This window comes from Balaenoptera borealis, assembly GCF_965194805.1.
Source record: "Balaenoptera borealis genome assembly, chromosome: 2".
NCBI lineage: Eukaryota > Metazoa > Chordata > Mammalia > Artiodactyla > Balaenopteridae > Balaenoptera > Balaenoptera borealis.
This window is the reverse complement of record NC_138867.1, coordinates 92,143,099-92,155,817: the sequence shown is the minus strand read 5'-3', so window position 1 is coordinate 92,155,817 and position 12,719 is coordinate 92,143,099.

The following is a 12,719-nucleotide window of genomic DNA, read 5'->3' as shown; positions in this document are numbered from 1 at the left end:
TGGAGAAATTGGAACCCTCTTTATTGCTGTTGGAAATGTAAAATGGCGCAGCCACTTTGGAAAACATCCTGTCAATCCTTGAAAATTTTAAATGTAGAGTTATCCTTTGTCCCAGCAATTCTATTACTAGGTACATTCTCAAGAGAAATGAAAACCTATGTCTATACAAAAACTTGTACAAAAGTATCCATAGCAGTATTATGCATAGTCATTAAAAAGTGGAAGCAATTCAATTGTCTATCAACTGAAGAATGAATAAACAAAACATAATGTATTATACAATGGAATATTATTCAGCCATAACAAGGAAGAAAGTTTCTTCCTTGACATATGCTACAAAATAGGTGAACTTTGAAAGCACTGTGTTAAGTAAAAGAAGTCTGTCACAGAAGACCACATATTGTATGATTCCATGTATGGAATGCCTAGAGTAGGCAAATCTACAGAGATATAAAGTAGTTTAATGGTTGCCTGGGTCTGTGGGGGGGTGGGATGGGATGGAATATGGGAAATGACTGAAAATGGGCATGGGGTATCTTTTGAGGTGATGAAATGATCTAAATTTAGATTGTGGTCATGGTTGCACAACTCTATGTGTGTACTGAAAAACCACTAATCCATATACTTTAAATGGGTGAATTTTTTAGAACGTAAATTATGTCTCAATAAAATTGTTAAAAAAAAAAAGAATCTCTTTCCTCCATAAAACTGCCAACACTTTTTACACTCAAATTTAAAATTTTTTAACCAATCTGATGAGTAAAAGATAGTGTCTTTTTGTTGTTTTAAATATCAAAACATTTACTTGTTGTCAGCTCTGCTGCTTCAATTTAGGAACACTTGAAATCAAAGTCATGTTAGGCATCCTGTCAGTTGGGATTATGGGATATGCACAGGGTCTAGGATGTCAAGCTCAAGAAAAAGTAAAGGGTAGACATAAAACTAATCTGGGCCTGGGAGATACACTTAAAATCTTGAGTTCAAGGAAGATGGTAGGGATGTGAGACAGAGGCACTTGTGGACACAGATGTAGTCGACTGTAGGGAAGCAACAAATGAAACCAACCAGTCCAGCAAAAACCAGGAAGATACTGATAGCTAGGTAGGGCAGAGGTCAAATGCCAGATGGACAGACTGTTCAGAACCATCAAATATAAAGGGATTGACAGAGTTGACTAATTAAAATGCAGACTCACAGGTAATCTGGCAGTAGGTCTAGAAATCACATCTAGCAATAGTCCAGGCCCAATCTACAGGGGAACCTTAAAACCTTTGCAAAAACCTCTTGTGAGAACCATGATGGGGAGGGAACTATAATCACCATAAAAGAACCACCTCTCAAGTATGTTATATAAAGGTTAGCAAGGAAATGCAAGTGTCACGAACAAGGAGTGGGAGAACAGACTAGACTTCAATTTTTCCTTGAAATAGAAACCCTTAGTTTCCAGTGCAAAACTTGTTGTAGGGAGGTCGTATTTGCTCCAAGAAGTTGGCTATACATACTTCTTGCCTGCTTTCTCTAAGAGATCATATCCATACCTTGTGTCTCTTAGTCAAATTTTATAAACTTCCATGGTTTTCTGTTTCTATATGCTGGTTTCCATGGAAAGTAGGTTAGTATCCCTTTAAGTTCTTTCTCCTATTATATCATTAGTTAAGTCCTCTGGTATTATTTACCTTGGCCCAAATAACCCACACAAACTTTATAATTAATTAAAGTCAAAGTTACCTCAAGTGACTAAGTGGGCCTTTATAAATCACAAAAGTCCAAATCAACTGCATATCTATCTTTCCAACCAGCTGATGAAATGGCAAGGCAGTGGAACCCTCCATTATCATTCATCAGGTGTCATATAAACTCTGCTGCTCTTTGGCACCACCACCAAACTTTTGTACTTATGCTAATGGACTTGGAGGTGATGGAGTTTGGGTGCAGGAAAAAACGAACCCTTGTAAAACAACATAAATCCACATCTGCGTGAAGAATGCCAAAAAGATGACTTGCTCTTAAGTAAGGTATGTTCCCAAACTATACATAATACACCTAAGGTTGGATCTCAGAAAGCCAATTACAGAATTCTGGGCTTCTGAAGCTTCTTGAGGAGCTACTTGTGTCTATAAAATCTAATATACTTATCTATTGAGCCCTGTAAGAATGTGTGGGGTCTTTCCTGGCCAGTCAAACCATTTGCTAGCATGGGAACTCTGTGAGAAAATGTTGATAAAGGTTTCTTCCTTGAATGAACTACAAAAATAGTATTGAGTAGACAACAGGGTAAAAAGATAGATAGTATTGATACCTACTTTTGGACATTTAGAATTGTTTTATTCCTTGTGGGTCAGTCTTTGACAGCAACATACAGTGAAGTTTCACAACATTTAATAAGTGGAAAATCCTCCAAGATTCTGGCAATTGGTTGAATGATTGTCCTTGTTTTTATTGCTTTGAGTTTTCTTTTATTTCTCTGGGAGGTTTTCCCATAGGAAATTGGGAGAGACTGCACTGTAGATGTCTTCTTCAATCAACAAAACATATTTAAACTTTAAAAGTACTCCTCACCTGACTTCTCTAACTACAGAAACAAAAACAATTGAACAATCTTCTGCTTGAAGAGGGAGACCAAAGAAACAAAACCAAGCAGACATTTGGAGACATTGGAAGAGAAAACGACTACATGATTTTTCACCTAGGACAAGTACTGGCTCATGAGATATATACACGAATCAAATTTTACTGCAACAGTGCAATGAAGAAATGGCTATAATTGGAGAGAGAAAATCAAAAAGGAAAAAGAGAAGGAAAAGAGAGAAGTTATGATTTTTAGAAGTGACAGCAAATCAGCCAAAAAGAAATTATAATGAAAACAAAAGGAAACACATTCCTTGACAGCAGAAGGAATTGAATTCATCAAACATTTATTAGCCACCTGATACAGCAAAGAAATGGGCTAAGTGCCAAGTGTTCTAAAATGACTAAGATCTACTTTTTTTTATAACTGTTCCCTTTTATTGAGAACCCACTGTTCACCACAACCTTACATATGTTTTCTTACATTGTCACCATTTTTTTCTTGTTTGATATTACTATTTCCATTTTATCAAAGAGAAAGCTGAAGCTCAAGTGTTTAACTTTCTCAAGGACATAACAGTAGTAAAGGGTGCAGCTGGAATTCAAAACTAACCCAGGTGTATCTAACCCAAATCCATTTCCTCTCCAGTATACCATGCAAGCTTCTCAAAGTCGGGAATCAGATAAGTTTATAAATAATACAAGAAGTGATCATGGGTGTAGCTGGCAAGGAAATAAGAAAGAAAAACTAACATGGACAGGATACCTAGTGGAAACACCAGTGTTAGTATATATAGTATTTCAATATTATCTTAGTCCTATTGAGACACAGTAACTGGTATTGATAATGATAATCCCAAAACATAAAAAAAAAAAAAAAGCTCAGTTTTGTTTTATATCCTCTAATTCCTAAAGAATAAGTTGTAGGATACATTTTAGAATTTCCTATAGAATTTCTTCAATTTCCCACCATCCCACCTACAAACATATTTAAGTTTGTGACCTTTCTTATTTCTTCTCTCGAAAAGATTCCTACCCCACTCATTACCTCATTCAGTAAATATTTAGAGAGTCCATGCTGGGCTCTAGGGAGAAAGTGAAGAAAAATAAAGAGAAGATTCCTACCTGTATGGACTCACATTCAAGAAGTGGGCATAGTTAATAAACCAAATATATATATATATGTATCATATCACATACATATATGATATATGTTATATATGATATACCATATGTTATATAATTTTATATATAAATTATGTATTTTTATATGTACATTTTTATACAAAAATGGTGGAATTCAAATAAAGTCTGTAGTTAGTAATATATTTTCAATGAGAATTTTTTGTTTTTGTTCATTTTACTATGCTCATATAAGACGTTACCATTGGAGGAAGCATGTTGAGGGAGAAAAGGAAACTTTTTTAAAATTAAGAGACTTTTTTTTTTAATAACAGTTTTAGATTTACAGAAAAATTGAGCAAGTAGTACAGAGAGTTCCCCTATACTCCCCACCTCCCTGCCATGGTTTCCCCTATTAACATCTTGCATTGGTGTGGTATATTTGCTACAATTAATGAACCAATATTCATGCATCACTAATAACTAAAGTCCATACTTCATAAGTCAGAAAGAGAAAAACAAATATCATATATTAACGCATATATGTGGAACCTAGAAAAATGGTACAGATGAACCACTTTGCAGGGCAGAAATAGAGACACAGATGTAGAGAACAAACGTGTGGACACCAAGGGGGGTCGTGGTGGGGGGGGTCGTGGTGGTGGTGTGATGAATTGGGAGATTGGGATTGACATATATATACTAATATGTATAAAACAGATAACTAATAAGAACCTGCTGTATAAAAAATTTTTTAAAAATAAAAAAAGTAAAGTCCATACTTCACATTAATTTTTGCTTTTTGTGTTGTATAGTCTATAGGTTTTGACAAATACAAATATCATGCCCACCATTATAGTATCATACAGAATTGTTTTTCTGCCCTAAAAATCCCCTGTGCTTCACCTGTTTTCCCTCCCTCTCTTTCCCGCTCCCAACCCCTGGCAACCCCTGATCTTTTTAGCATCTGTATAGTTTTGCTTTTTCTAGGAAGTCCTGTAGTTCCAGACATACAGCATGTAGCCTTTTCAGACTGGCTTCTTTCACTTAGCAATAAACATTGAAGCTTCCCCATGTCTTTTTGTGACTTAATAGCTTCTTTCTTTTTATCACTGAATCATATTCCATTGTATGGATATACCACAGTTGTTTATCCATTCACTCAGTAAAGGACATCTCCGTTGCTTCCAATTTTTGGCAACTATGAGTAAAGCTACTGTAAACATTTGTGTGCAGGTTTCTGTGTGGACATACATTTTCAACTCATTTGAGTAAATACCCAGAAGCATGATTGCTTGATTGTATTGTAAGACAATAGTTTTAGTCTGTTTAGTTTTGTAAGAAACAGCCAAACTGTCTTCCAAAGTGGCTGTACCATTTTGCATTCCCACCAGCAATGAATGAAAGTTCTTGATGCTCCTCATCAACATCTGATGTTACCTTCTTGGACTTTAACCATTCTAATAGGTACGCAGTGGTATCTCATTATTGTTTGAATATGCAATCTCTAATGACATATGATGTTTAGCATCTTTTCATATGCTTATTTTCCATCTACATATCTTTTTTAGTGAGATGTCTGGGTGTCTGTTCAGATCGTTTGCCCACTTTTTAATTGGTTGTTTATTTTCTTATTATTGACTTTTAAGAGTTCTATGTATATTTTGAATACAAGTGCTTAATCAGATACATGTTTAGTAAATATTTTCTCCCAGTCTCTAGCTTGTCTTTTACTTTATCTTTTGAAGGTAAATATTTCAATAAAAAGCAGAGATCAGCAGCATTATCAAAATTTGCCCTCTTTGGCTATACTGTGTAAATACATATATGTCACTGTAAACATTCCAATTGTATTTTAAGTGGGGTTAGATATTTTGCAGAGCCATCATGAACAGAGCCTTTTTGTTGTCCTTGGAAAGAATGTAATAGAGCTTCAGGATCTCATTCAAGAAAATGCTACATCCAAAGTTACATAACAGATGGTTTTTCTACTTACCATCTATGATATTGTGATTTATAATAAATATGTGTTTGGTCCTTGTCCCTGTTTCTGGCATAGAGCTCCTAAAACCCCTGGAATTTCCTAGGGGATGAGAGCCTTTAAGGTGTCTTTTGTTATGTTAATGAGGTGACTTTTGGAGCCCACCTAAGGATGGGGTCTGGTTGCCAGGAGCCCCAACCATGTTATGGGAGGATTGAAACTTGCAGTCCTGTCCTCCCACCTATGAGGAGGGTAGAGGGGCTGGGAGTTGAATCAGTTACCGATGGCCAATGATTTAATCAATCATGACTCTGAAGTAAAGCCTCCATAAAAACTCAAAAGGACAGGGTTCAGAGAGCTTCCGGGTTGGTACATGGAGGTGCTGGGAGAGTGGTGTATTCAGAGAAAGCATGGAAGCTCCATGCCCCTATGCATCTTTTTCATCTGTCTATTCCTGAATTATATCCTTTTATAGTAAACCAGTGATCTAGTAAGTAAAATGTTTCTCTGTGTTCTGTGAGCTGCTCTAGCAAACTAATCAAACACAAGGAGGAGGACATGGGAATCTCCAATCTGTAGATAATGGGTCAGAAATATAGGTAACAACCTGGGCTTTTGACTGGCATCTAAAGTGTAGGTGTGTCTGGGGAGGGGTGGGGGGGGTAGTCTTGTGGGACTGAATCCTTAACCTGTGGAATCTGCTGCTATTTCCAGGTGGATAGCATCAGAATTGAGTTGAATTCTCCGTTGCTTTGCTGGTGTCCAAGAATTGTTTGTTTGGTGTGGGGACCCATGTTGGAATTGGGCCCAGGAACCTAAAAGACCTTCCCTTTGGTTTATAAAAGGTTGGGAATGATGTCAGTGTTGTGGATATTTTCAGCAGCAATTATGGCAAACTTTGTAACTGAAAACAGACCTCTTTTTTTATTCAAAGCTTGATCCTGCCAAGTTTATCTTTTCCAAGCCATAGATCTTTCTTTTCTGCCTGGCTCAGAACTACTTCAACTAGTCCAAAGAAGTATCTGCTCACTAGCTGCAGCATATCATAGGTCTTTTTAAAGAAATAAAATGCACTTGGGCCCTCTGTTTCCATTGTTGGATGCAGGAATCTTATGACAAAACCAGTAATTAAAGAAGTTGCTATTTCAAACACATGTTCTCCCTGAGCACTGGTGTTGGAGGGAGGCATGGAAAGTTTTCCTCTCTCAACAGGTTAGATCAGATGAATACGATTTTACAACAGCCAGAAATAGACTTTGTTTCGCACACATTATACTTCTGTTTAAAAATAGTTTCAATCAGATTCCAGTAGAATCTGATTTGGGGGTAGAGAGATTCTCTAAGTAGCCTTAAAAGTCTAGGTTTGTTCCGAGGCCGTGAGCCATCACTCATGGTAGATCTCAGGATGGGCCCTAGCCTCAAGGCTGGATTTCAGGATGGCAGTTGTAGGAGTTCTGAACTCATTTTCTAGGTATGAGAATTTGTTTATCAAAAGGGCCCCTTCTACGTTGTAAAATTATGATCTTAACAAGCTACTTGCTTGTAGTAAATGCAGTTTGTGTTTTTGAATACTTATATGTATCAAGAAACGTGCTAGGGGCTGGAGTGGGATGGAGCAGTGAATTTATTTCTGACCTTGAGAAGGCTGTTTGGGAGGTGATAAGAGTAAGGGATCTGTAATTAGCCAGCCAGAGGTTCTGCCGCCTCAGCTACTCGCTAAGCATGTGACTTTTGCCAAGTTATGACCATTTTTAAGCTTCAATTTTCTCTTACTTAAAATGAGATAATAATATATAGTATATTAATATATTATGAATAATTATACTGATATAATTGTTATATTATTATAACATAATAATTATATAATAATATATGAAATAAACTGAGGAGGATAACCTTCATGGGGTCTCGGGAAGGATTAAATGAAATAATGTTTGTAAAATTTATAAACAATATTTGTAAAGCATTCAGTACAGTGTTTGGCATACATCCAACACGCAATAAAATTTAGCCATTATTATGATGGAGATTACAGTCTGTCCAAACAATAATAAACATAGTTGTTAAATAATCAACCCATGATACCTGCCAAAGATAAAACAAAGGCAGTTATTTCTATGAGACTTCAAAGAAGGAAAGATAGGGATAGGAGTAGCTTGAGAAATCTTGGCTAAAAGTTCCTTGTGCATGTGATGGTGTCTTATTCCTAGCTCCTCTCCTGTTATGTCAGGGCACTTAGCATACAAAATGTGCTCAAAGAACTTTGGCCCCCTGAATAACTTAGGATTTGAGTGGCAGGATACAATCTCAGTGGAAGAGAAATTGAACAGGGATGTGAAGTCAGGAGCAAGAGTGGCACGAGTGCTGAGGTAACGGTGATTAACTAGTGTCTGCTCACGTGGGGTGGCAGCAAGTGGTCAGAGAAGCCCGAGGAGAGACGGCAAGCCTTTGGGAAGGTGTAAGCACCTAGATGGGGAGTAGGGACTTAATTTTATGGGCACTGGGTAGTTAATGAAAGCAGCTGAGCAGGGGAACAATGCTAATAGAATGACAATTAAGGAGAGGAACTTTTCATAGTCTGCAGAATTCTTACAAGGTGAGGCTGTAGGAAAAACCTGTTACACATGTGTGAGACAATGAGAAAAACTCCAGGGGCAGAAAGGAGATTGGAAAGGGGAAACCTTTCAATACTGCAGGTTATTTACAGACGCTATTTCATCTAGCCTTCAGCAAGGTAGGCCTTATCCCCGTAGGCAAGGAAACCGAGGCTCAGAGAGTGTATTAACATGCCATGGAACCAGAATTCCAAGCCAGGTTTTCCAGTCTCCAAGGCTTATTCTTTCTGATAGGCTTTGATAATTGATTGACTGTGAAATATTTAGGAAGAAATTGAAGACAATTTCAAATCAATTGCATATGATTGGAAAAATGTTAACATTACCGGAAACAGAGAGCCAGTTTGCAAAAGATAATGAATTTAGCTTTCATTATATTGAATTTGAGGAAACATGAGTGCCAATATGTATGAAATCATTAGAGATGTGGGTCTGGAGTTTAGAGGACGAGTGAGGGCTGTAGAGAAACATTGGGAAGTCAGTGGAAACAATGGTAGTGGATGATCTGTGCTAGGCCCAAAAAAGTAAAACCTTGGAACAGAATCAGGAGAAGGACAGGATTAGAAACTGGAGTCAGTGAAGAAGACAGAAGGTGGAACAGAAACGTTAACAAATGAAATAAGGAATGTACAAGTAAAAAAAAAATTTTTTTTGAAAGTAGGGTCTACCAAGTGCCACAGACCTCAAAGAGTTTCAGGTGTATGTTTGTACAGATATGTAGCTGGAAAGGAGGGAGTCAGGGGTGAATGAAAGCTAAGAGGCAGGGTGATGTAGGAGAAACTGACTAGCCTGGGAGAGGGAAGATGTGGGCTGCAGCACCAGCTCTGTTATTCTGTGACCTTAGTAAAATCACCAAACATCTCTAGGACTCAGTTTATAAATTCGTGAAATGAGAGGTTTAGTTGAGATGATTTCCAAAGGTCACTCTCAGTGTTGACATTCTAAGCTAAAAGAGGATAAGTTTCAAAATATATAGACAAGATTAGGTACATGATTTTATGATTCATTTATTCATTCAATGTCTATTATGTTTGTGTAATTTATTATGTCTATGTCTCTGTGTAGCAAGAGTGGAGAGAAAGCATGATCTCTAGCATGAAATTAGAGAATTTAAGAGTTGCTCACAGAAACTACAAGCTAGAAAGTCCATATACTATAAGAAAGAATTAAGAGGCTGGCTATGAAAGCTCAAGAAAAAGAGGAAGCTTGTTTCCATCCTGGAGAAGGGAGGGGAATGGTGAGGACTGTAGAAGGACCCATCAAAGAACTCTCGAGAGCCTTCCCATGCAGACACCAGTACAGATTAAGCTGAGAATTAATTCACTAGTGAGTGAGAACAGTGGTGTCCTTCAGTTCTTCTGTTGAAGGTCATTATTTAAAGCAAGGCAAACTTTGACCTGGTGACCAGCCTAGGACTAAGCGAGGTGTGTCAAACCTGAGCTATGCTACTTACTAACCTAATGATCTTGGGCAAAACTCTTAAACTCCCAGCTTCAGTTCCTGCATTTGTAAAGTGAAGATACCACCAGTAACTACTTCATTCACAAGGTTGCTGTAGGGAATATATGAGTTAATGCATTTGAGTTCTTAATGATCTGGGTATGATACTAAGTGCTCAGTAAATGTTAGTCATTGTTCTTTTCCTAAAGGGCAGATATTATTAGACCAGCTATTCCTGACTCTGAGAGGTCCCATTATGGTAGGACACTGAACTAGATTACCAGACCTAGGTTTGATTTCTGGCTTTGTATTTAGTTTGTTGCTTAACTTGGTGGATTGGCTCTGTACTGGGGTACCCCCCTTTAATCCTTAGCCAGACTCTTTACAACTTTGCCTCAACTTTCACTTCCTGCTTATACTGAGTTTTTAGATTATCCAGTAGTGAAAGTTCAAGTTCAGTTCTTCTCAGTTCTTTTCTGAGAACGTGTCTTGTCCTGGGTATGTGGGTGGCCTTCTAAATTCCCTAGTATACATGACCACTTTGGAATGCCCTAACTTCCCAAAGAAACCATCTCCCTGGCTTTTCCTCCCTGTCTTTAGGGGGTTTCTTACATGTCTCAACTATTATTCTTAGCCCTAGGTGGCTGAAGGGTTTTTTTGATTACCTTAGTGTTTACAAGCAATGCCCACCATTTATATCTATTTCTTTCCTAAACAGCACTACACAGTTGTAAGGACCAAATATGGGACTGTGTAATACCAGAGATGGTACATAGGCAACCTTATGTAAGGAAATATGTTACTTGTTTTGTACACATCACAGTTACATCAGAATAATTTTTTAAATGATGGGCAAAAAAATTTAACTTTATATTTTTTTCTTGATCTTCATTTGTACCTACAAAAGTGAACTTTTCTTTTACCCCTGTAGGTGTAGAAAAATCTTCCCTTCTTCCCTTCTAGGTCTTTGGCTGGTCTAATAACTTAATTGACATGAGACAGTTTAACAGGAGAAAAATTTAATTTTGTATGTACCGGAGCCCCATAAAATGAGATTCAAAGAAGGGAACCAGAGCGGAAAGCTTTTATAACGTTTAGACGAAGAAACAGTAAATTTGTGAAGAATTGATAGGCAGCGGGGTTTGTGGTGGGGTAGTAAATGGTGAAGAACTAACAAGGTTTATTTTTATTTATACAGCTTTCTCAGCCCTAAATTCTCTCTTCTGGTACAGGGAGGGTACCTTTCACATGGGCAGTTTGCTTTAGGGAAACAAAGGAGGGTCAGAGTGTCCTTTTGCACCCGCTGTTTCTCAAGCTCCTTTAATACAAAATAATCAATATGCCAACACAGCATATTTTGGGGGGATATATTCTGAACACCTACACCACCAGCCTTAGTAGTTCTCTAGCATCAGTAAGAGAAAATTAGTGATTTTATTTCAACATTTTATTTAACCTTTTCATATTACACAATTCACTGAAAACACTTAAAGTACCAGTGAGACAAAAACTTAAAAAAAAAAAAGAAAATACAGACAACACACCTCTTCTAGCTGAGGTAATATTGTATAAAATTCATTGTCAAACCACAAGTTTTTGTTACTCTATCATACAACTTGGTAGCATATCAGTGATAATCAGTGACTCAAAAGAAAGACATTATATATCCAGTTTATATGAGAGAGACAGAAGGAAAGGGAGAGAAATGTGTAACTACTTGAATGAGAAGAGAAACCAGAAATGCCGAAGTTAAGTATCACTTAAATTCTGCTGCAATGTGAGTTGTTACCATGGGGATTTTCTTTGCTTATATATTATTAAAAATAATTAATTCAAACGTGGTTATCTTTTCAAAAACTCCCAGTATGCAAACTGAGGGTAAACATCCTCCACAATCTCATTTGAAAAAAACAAAAAGCCATGTGTCTTATTTTCTGAGCATAAGTATGAATACACGGAAATACTGAAGTGTTTGTGCCTGGTCAGTAAGTGAATGCTTTGTGGGGTTATAACAAACACAGTGCTGAAAAGACAGCTGTGAGCAGGCAAGCACATCTGCAAAATGAGCAAGACCTCTTGCCTCTCAGTTTTACTTCTGAAAACACTGGCTATCAAACTCCACAATCCATAACCATTTTGAAGTTAGTTTGTTTTTTACTATTTCATAATTATAACATCTAGTGCTGGAGTTCGGAGGCTTAAATTATGTAAACTTAGAGATTATTTTTCTGGAAACCATAAAATAGTCTCTCGAAGGAAAGGGATTTATAAACAGATTTAGTAAATCAATTCATAAATTCACTTCACATAGTAAGTTAGTATTTACCAGGTATTTCAGTTTTTAATTCCATTGCTTTCAGACTATTTGACTCAAGTTAAGAAACCCAACAATGTAAGGCAAGCATATCATACTTCAGCTCCATGGCCAAAATCTAGCTTATGTAAGTGGATCATTGGGACTGTGGAACACTTTAATAGACTCTTACTCATGATACTATTAATCATACTGAATTAAAAATGTTATTCTAAGCTTTTATCATCTTAAGAAATATAGCCCATGGGTATTTGATTTTGGCACCTATATGCTAAAGAAATAGAGCAATTTTAAAAGGGAAAGAGCATGTCTAATGTTTATTTTGCTTATTCCTTTCTAAATTCAGTTAAACATATTTGGCCGGCATTTAAGTGCTTGAATTTTAAGGATTTTTTATATTTCAACTAATTTGGAGTGGTACTAAAAAAATTAGTATTTTACTTACTGCCTTTCAATTTTAGTTTTTTTTTTTTGAATTTTATTTTTTTTATATAGCAGGTTCTTATTAGTTATCTATTTTATACATACTAGTGTATATTTGTCAATCCCAATCTCCCAATCAATTTTAGTTTTAATATTAATTTGTATTCTTTCTCCAGAGACAGAAAATAAGACTAACCTACTTGTATGTGGTTCAGCCTATCAGTCTTGTAAATGATTCCATGAGACAGATTTATAT